Source organism: Mus caroli, unplaced genomic scaffold (assembly GCF_978045245.1).
Source record: "Mus caroli unplaced genomic scaffold, Mus_caroli_1 scaffold_6, whole genome shotgun sequence".
NCBI classification, from domain to species: Eukaryota; Metazoa; Chordata; class Mammalia; order Rodentia; family Muridae; genus Mus; species Mus caroli.
The window spans coordinates 1,430,793-1,438,036 of NW_028227261.1; positions in this window are offsets into that span (position 1 = coordinate 1,430,793).

The window sequence follows — 7,244 nt, forward strand, 5'->3', positions numbered from 1 at the left end:
GGCTGCTTCTGTCTCTCTTACAGGCATAGGAGACTGTACCTGGGAGGTGGGTGAAACACTTTTCCTGAATAGGGAAAGTGATACAGGGGCTATCTGAGTATTTGTACAGGTTGTCCATCTGGGGATTCCAGGCTCCTCTGGCAGACAGTTCAGCTGCAGACAGGGTTGTGTTCATGGAGGGGAAGCTATAGCCCCCCACGGCTGCTTTGCTCAGCAGGGACCCCATCTTATCAATGAGAACTGGGTTATGAGGTCAAGTGGTGGGTCCAGACCCTTAAAGGGAATGCTTGGCTCAGAAGTGTCCTGCTGGAGCATTAGATACCTGGCCACGGCATCCAGGGTCCCTCAGACAGGCCTTCCATGCAGCTCCTCTGCTCCTGCCCCCATTGCCTCATCACCATCAAAGCAAAACACATGTTCAATGGTATCCATCTCAGCATCTGCGTGCCTGTAGCCCATCTGTGACATGTCTGAAGCACAGCTCACAAAGCCCACTCAGATCTCCACCTAGGGATCGGCCCTGCCCTTCTCAGCCATCTCAGCACCTGAATTATGCAGGCCACTCACAGCAGCTCCTTGTAGGGTCCTACCACAAATGCCCAGGAAATTCTACCCTTGTCCCCTATAAGCTGGTCCTTCTCCAGCACCACTGAGTGAGGTTTCCTCTATGTATCCACCAGGCTCAGTCACCCCCACTTAGACAGACCCTCTTATATGAAATAATTTCCCTGGTTCTCTTTGCCACCGTCACCATCAGCCCTGCGCTCACTCAGATATAGTTGGCTTCCACTCTGGGATTCCAGTTGAAGATTCCAACCACTCAATTGAGGAGGTCAGGGCTGGGTTACCGTCATCCAGCAGATGCCTGGCAGGCAGCTAGAATGGAGGAGAACAAGGGGACTAGTGAGGGAGAGAAGGAGGAAGGAAGGAAGGAAGGAAGGAAGGAAGGAAGGAAGGAAGGAAGGAAGGAAGGAAGGAAGGAAGAGACAGGATTGTACAGGTTCCAGCTAAGATCTTCATGTGGCACTGTGCAGGGGACATCCTGGAATCCTTAAGTTCAGCCCTAAGACACACAGATCTCCTCAAACATGACCGTGTAAGCAAACAGTGCCCACTGTTGCTGGGCAGAGTGGTGCATTCTGGAACCTGTCCTTTTAACACCAAGAAGTACTCTGGCCCCAAGAACTGCCCAACTTTCTCCTTTGCTTCCTTTTTCCCCAGAAACTTTGTCATCTACACAGTTGGGGAGCTCACAAGGAGAGATTGATGGGAGCCGCTCTGCAGTCTGTGTACACAGCCTAGATTGGCTAGAACTAACGAAGTTTATCAACCAGGCCACCAGGAACCATTAATCACACAGAAAAATAACAGAGTGAAATGACTTTTCAAAATGCCGTGGGTATAATGATCATCTTGGCCATTCTGCTAACTGCTGCCATTTGTGTCTGAGATACTTAAGTATGCAAACAGTAATTAACGTGGTAATGAACGGGGGCTCAGAGCCTCCCCTCCCCAAGCTCATTTGCATGTTAATTATCATCAGCGACCAGGGAAACAAGTTATAAACAGCCTAATTAGCAGCCGGATCATTTTTACAAGAAATCACATGCACTTTGACACAAGAGTCAGCATGAGATTAATGATGCTGGGCAGAGCTGCACCCCCTGCTGGGGTGTGCATGCCGGGGTGTATAGGGTGCCCTCTCTGCCATGGTCTTGGTAGTCTGGACGACAGGGAGTAGGTTGGCTGTGGGCTCAGTGTGGACCGGAAGTGTCCAGATCAGCCAGAGAGGACAAGGGCAATGGGCAACTGGTAAGGAGATGATCCTGGTCCTGTCAAAACAGCAAGGGAGCCTGCACTGAAGGCTGGTGCCACAGCTAGAGGGAGGGAGGCTCCAGCCTGTTACAAGGATGACTTAGGTTCTTGATGGTGGAAAACAGGATGGTCCCTAGAGTTGTCCAGGGTCCATAGGGCTCTTGCTCCTGACAGCAGAGGTGACTGACTGGTGCCTCTTTACCCTGACTAGCAGGAGTTTGCTAAAACAATTAAGCTGGTTAGAGGCAGTATCAGTTGAGGCTTGGTCACACTGGACCTGTCTAATGTCTATCATCACAAGGTCTAAGATCTCTCTCTCTCTCTCTCTCTCTCTCTCTCTCTCTCTCTCTCTCTCTCTCTCTCTCTCCCTCCCTCCCTCCCTCTCTCCTTCCCCCCTCCCCCATGGGAATCCTAAGCTTAGCAGGCTGTGTTTGCCACCAGAAGCAGCTATGGAGTCTTGTACCAGCCTTGACCTGTACAACAGCTCTGTGAAGTGCAAGGTAGACCCAGAACCAGCTCCTGCCCTCAGACCGCTACACTAACTCTTGTACTTTGCAAAGTTACAAAGTATCCCTGATCCCAGCAGATGTTTTACTCAGCTGGAACTTCTTGGTGCCCCCTCTTTAGAAAATTAGCCTGACTACCGCCCTAGATCCCCATCATTCTGGCCTGACTTGTCTTTTCTCAGGCCCTTGCCTGTTCCCACAGTTTTGTCTGTTTTGAATCTTTCTGATGCCCTCCTTGGTACACAGTAGGTCCAACAAATGGTGAAACTGATACTCCAGTACTATCCTGCACTGCATTCTCCTAAGAGGGGTTGGCAGATATTTCCTGGAAGGCTTCTCTTATGATGTTCATGTTTTTTGAACCTTGTGGTCTCTGTAAAAGCTTTTCTTTCATTGCCACGGAGCAGAAGCCATCAGACAGCACTTGAGTGAGGGAGCTGACACACTCTGGGGCTGAGCTTTGTGTCTATGACAAGGTACCCTCCCCTGTCTGATCACATGGCCATGAAGCCCCTCCTAACATGCTCCCCTCCCCCCAGTTCCAAACAGATCCTAGGGTCTCACATCGGTGTCACCTGATTAGTGGAAAGATTATCTCACCTCCTTTGCTCTTGTGGCTATTGAAGGGCTGTGCCCACACCTGTAGGAAAGCCACCATCCCTTGGCCTGAGGGATCTTGGGTCAGGGAACAACCATTTCTTCTTTTGTAGGCACCAAGAGGGGCCTGGCATAGGCCACTGCTCTGGTACCTGCCCTATTCCCAACCCCAACCCCTGGTCCATCACACTTCCTGAGGCTGCTTCTGGACAGGAAGTGGTTCCCAAGTTTCCTCTTGTTGGGTGTTTGTGTTTCTGACCTCAGGAGGGAGGTCTGAGAGTCTTGGGTGCTGGTGGCAGTGAGAAGGTGACAACCCTGGATAGATGGTCTCAAGTAATCAGGCTGCCATCTGGCTGGCTTGCATGAGATGCAGGTGGAGGTGAGTTTTGGGAAGCTGGTCATAGTGGTCTTGTTAGGAAGGGCGGTGGCTGGCTCGCTGTTGGCTGCCTGCTTTGGAAACATGCAGAAAAACAGAGGTTTGGGGGCTTAGGATGAAATTTCTATGAACTTCTCTACAAGCTATATGGTGTTTCCTGATGAAAACTAGGCTAGGATCCCAGGGGTTTGGGGCGCAGAGCTGCAGTGGGGATGATGTCCAGCCTTCTGATTTCCTAGGAAGAAATCAAGGTCCTAGAGCAAAGGGAAGAACCCCTAAGAAGTGAAGAGGCTCCCAGGATCCCTGGGCAGAAGCTGCCTCACTGATACCTTACTGCAGTTGTATGCTTGGGACGTCCAACGCAGTGGGAAACTCTCAAGCTGTCCTGTGCTTCTTAGTTCTTGCCTGTCACTCATTTTTTGGGGGGTTGCTAATCAGGGCCAACACATCACAACTCCTGAGTCTTAAGGATGTTTAGGCCCTGCAAGAACAGGTTCCTGCCGGGTGGTGGTGGTGGCGCACACCTTTAATCCCAGCACTTGGGAGGCAGAGGCAGGCGGATTTCTGAGTTCGAGGCCAGCCTGGTCTACAGAGTGAGTTCCAGGACAGTCAGGGCTATACAGAGAAACCCTGTCTCGAAAAAAACCCCAAAAACCAAAAAAACCCAAAAACCAAAAAACAAAACCAGGTTCCTGCTGGAGGATCAAGAGGGCAGTCTCAAATGGATGGGGAACTCTGGGGCCTCTGCAGGAGTGAGTCAGAGGCAGTGGGCAAGGAGGGTGAGATGAGAGGTTGAGGGTGTGCTTTGGTCCTGGGCCTGCAAGACTGTTGGGACATGAGAGAAAAGACTAGGTCATAGGGACTCTGGGAGGTGAGCATGGGGGTCAGAGAACTCAGAAAGGTCAAGGGGCACACTGCAGCAGGGCTCCTGGGCCATGGTGTGGCTCCTCGCTGTGGTTAGGGTAGGTGATGCTGGTGCAGATCTCTGCTAATGTCTTAGTGTAGGCGAGGTTGGGTATAGCACAATAGGTACCATCCGAATGGGAGCAGAGGGGGCTGGAGAGATGGCTCAGTAGTTAATAGCACTGACTGCTCTTCCAGAGGTCCTGAGTTCAATTCCCTGCAACCTCGTGGTGACTGACAACCATCTGTAATGGGATCTGATGCCCTCTTGTGGTGTGTCTGAGAACAGCTACAGTGTATCCAAATGGGAGCGGGTGATCCTTAGGGAACTGTGAGCTCATTGTGGTGCATGACCAAGCCCTTCTCAGTAATGGAGCCAGCAGAAACCCAAGCTCATGGCTTAGCCCACCTTTAACCTCATAGCTATACTTTGCCTGGGAGCTGCAATCTGTTTTATAGGCCTTCCTGTTTTGTTGAGACCCAGGGACAGTCATGCAGACCCATCTTGGACAAGCTGCCGTCTATAGGCAGCTGTTATTGCCTGTAGTAGTGTATCAGGACTAGAGAGTAGTCAGGCTTTGGGTGAGCTCCAGCTGGTGTTGTATTCCCGTGGGATACAGGTTGGGGAAAGCACCCCTTGTTAAGGGTGAGGACACAGAGCCAAAGAAGAAAGGGGACCTTCAAGAGCAAAGCCGCCTGCTCTGTGCCTTAAGGAGGCTGCAGCCTCCTGGGAAGTCACATGTAGCAAGGTTGGTTGGAAGTCCAGGCTGGAATTTGTTTCTTGTGTCTTAAGCCTTGTCAGAAAGGTCCTGAAAGTGGATTCTCATATCAGTGAGTGTGTGTCTGGGACCCTGAATCTATATAATTGAGTGATACTCTCCAAGGAGTCTGGTGTTGATGCTCCAGGCTGTCATAGAGACATGTATGGAACCCACAAAAGGTAGCAGGTCACCTATGCGGTGGGGGCTCAGCCTACACCTCCTCCTTTCTTGCAGTGGTTCAGCACTGGACTCCTGCAACACCCAACTCCTTTTCTGATACCTCATCCTGGCTTTCCCGTTCCTCATCAAGAAACACAGAACCTTGCTCTTCTTATTTTTTTTAAAGATTTATTTATTTATTTATTTATTTATTTATTTATTTAATATATGCAAGTACACTGTTGCTGTCTTCAGACACACCAGAAGAGAGCATCAGAACCCATTATATATGGTTGTGAGCCACCATGTGGTTACTGGGAATTGAACTCAGGACCTCTGGAAGAACAGTCGGTGCTCTTAACCACTGAGCCATCTCTCCAGCCTGAGGTGACCTTCTTAAGAAGCCCACTTAGCACTGTCCCTGTACCTTTCAGGCAATCTGAAGCCTTGTCCTTGCTGTGCCCCAGTTGGCGGTTAGCCAATCCTCCCTTACCCCTCCCTGAGATGGGAAGGCTGGTGGGCCCCTCAAGGTGGGGACATGTGCCTGTGCAGCAGAAATTGACCATCCAGGCTCAGCTGAACTTCCCTCTGACCCCCGTGGGTCTGCTATTGCTTTTGCTCCTCCAACCCCCTTTAAGGCCCCCGTCTTTGATCTCCCTGTGATGTCCCTACTCCCTGTTCAGCCTGGCAGCTTTCTTGTGGTAAGGACAATGGCTGGGATGGATGAGCGTCTGGGTGCATAGCTCACGATGAACCACAGGTGTGGCAGGGTGTGAATGACATGCTTGGGATCTGCCCCTGACTCCTCAACCAGTTGCTGCTTAAGGAGGTTGTCGCTGTAGGTCTGGATCCAGGGGAGGGTCAGCAGATTTGCCCACTGGAGCTTTTAGCCTGTGGCCACCTTTGCTCAGCACTAGGAGAAGTTCTACAGGGCAGGGTGATCCTTGTCCTCTGAGCACTACCTCCAGAGAGTCATGACTTCCTCAGGAACTAGGTCTGAGCTGGCTCCTGACTGTTCCCTTTGACCTGGCTAGTGCATGCTGTATGACACAACAGGGCTCTTAGTGATAGGCAGGAGGCTGGACTCTGGGGCCAGGTATCTTGGATGCAGCTTGTCCTCAAAGCTGTTCACTCTGGCCTGTGACCCTGGCCTCCTGGAGGGGTTTCCAGGTCAGACCCAGCTCAGGGCAGTATCTGAAACCAGGAAGAGCAGACTTTTGAGTGTCTGATTGTCTGTGCAGTGTCAGAAGAAGTCTCCGCTAGCTTCTGCTGCCGTCACAAGATCTTTAGTAACTGAAGATACCAGCTTTTCTTCTGGATGGCATTCCCTGATGGGTGGATATCTGAGCCCTTCTAGGCTCTGTTGAATCCTCTTGTCTTTACTGAGCTCAGTTTGAAGCCAGGAAACAAGGCCAGCCTCCGCACGAGGGTGATAGTGTCCCCCAGCTTGGACTCAGAGGTCTTTTTATGGTTTGAGAGTCTTGTGGTTATAAAAAACCTCAGATCATGAGAAAGGTCACGTGGACCCACAACCCATTACCCTGGGGAGTAACTGTCCCTGTCCCCTTGGAGAATGGGACTGGAGCCCAGAATTGGCACACTGAGGCAGAGCTGTTGGTTCCAGTTTGGCTGTTCAGATATAATCTCTGTATTTGGCATTGTGAATATCCAGGATGCTGAAAAGGCGCTGGCTGCCGCACTGTCCAGGAGATCAACCCATGACTGTTGTTCAGTTATTTACTAACATATTAGCTAAAGAATAGTTAAATTTTCAGTGGAGCAGCATAGGGCAGCTTTCCTAGGGCTGTGAAAAGTGTTGCCATTTTAAGGGAACTTGAAGGTTTTCTTGGTCATTGAGGCCATCAGCATTTGGAAAGGTTTGTTTATTGAGGTAACAGAAATCATCTAGAAGGAATACATTGTATTCATAAATATCTGAAGTATTTAAAGGAACTCCCCGGCCCCACACCTGAAAAAAAAATAATGGTGGCAACTTTGAAATTGTAGAAGAGTCAGGTGATGGTACACAGGCTACTGTGATGGTGTTCACCTTTAACCCCAGCACTGGGGAGGCAGAGACAGGCCAGTCTCTGAGTTTGAGAATAGCTTGGTCTACAGAGTGAGTTC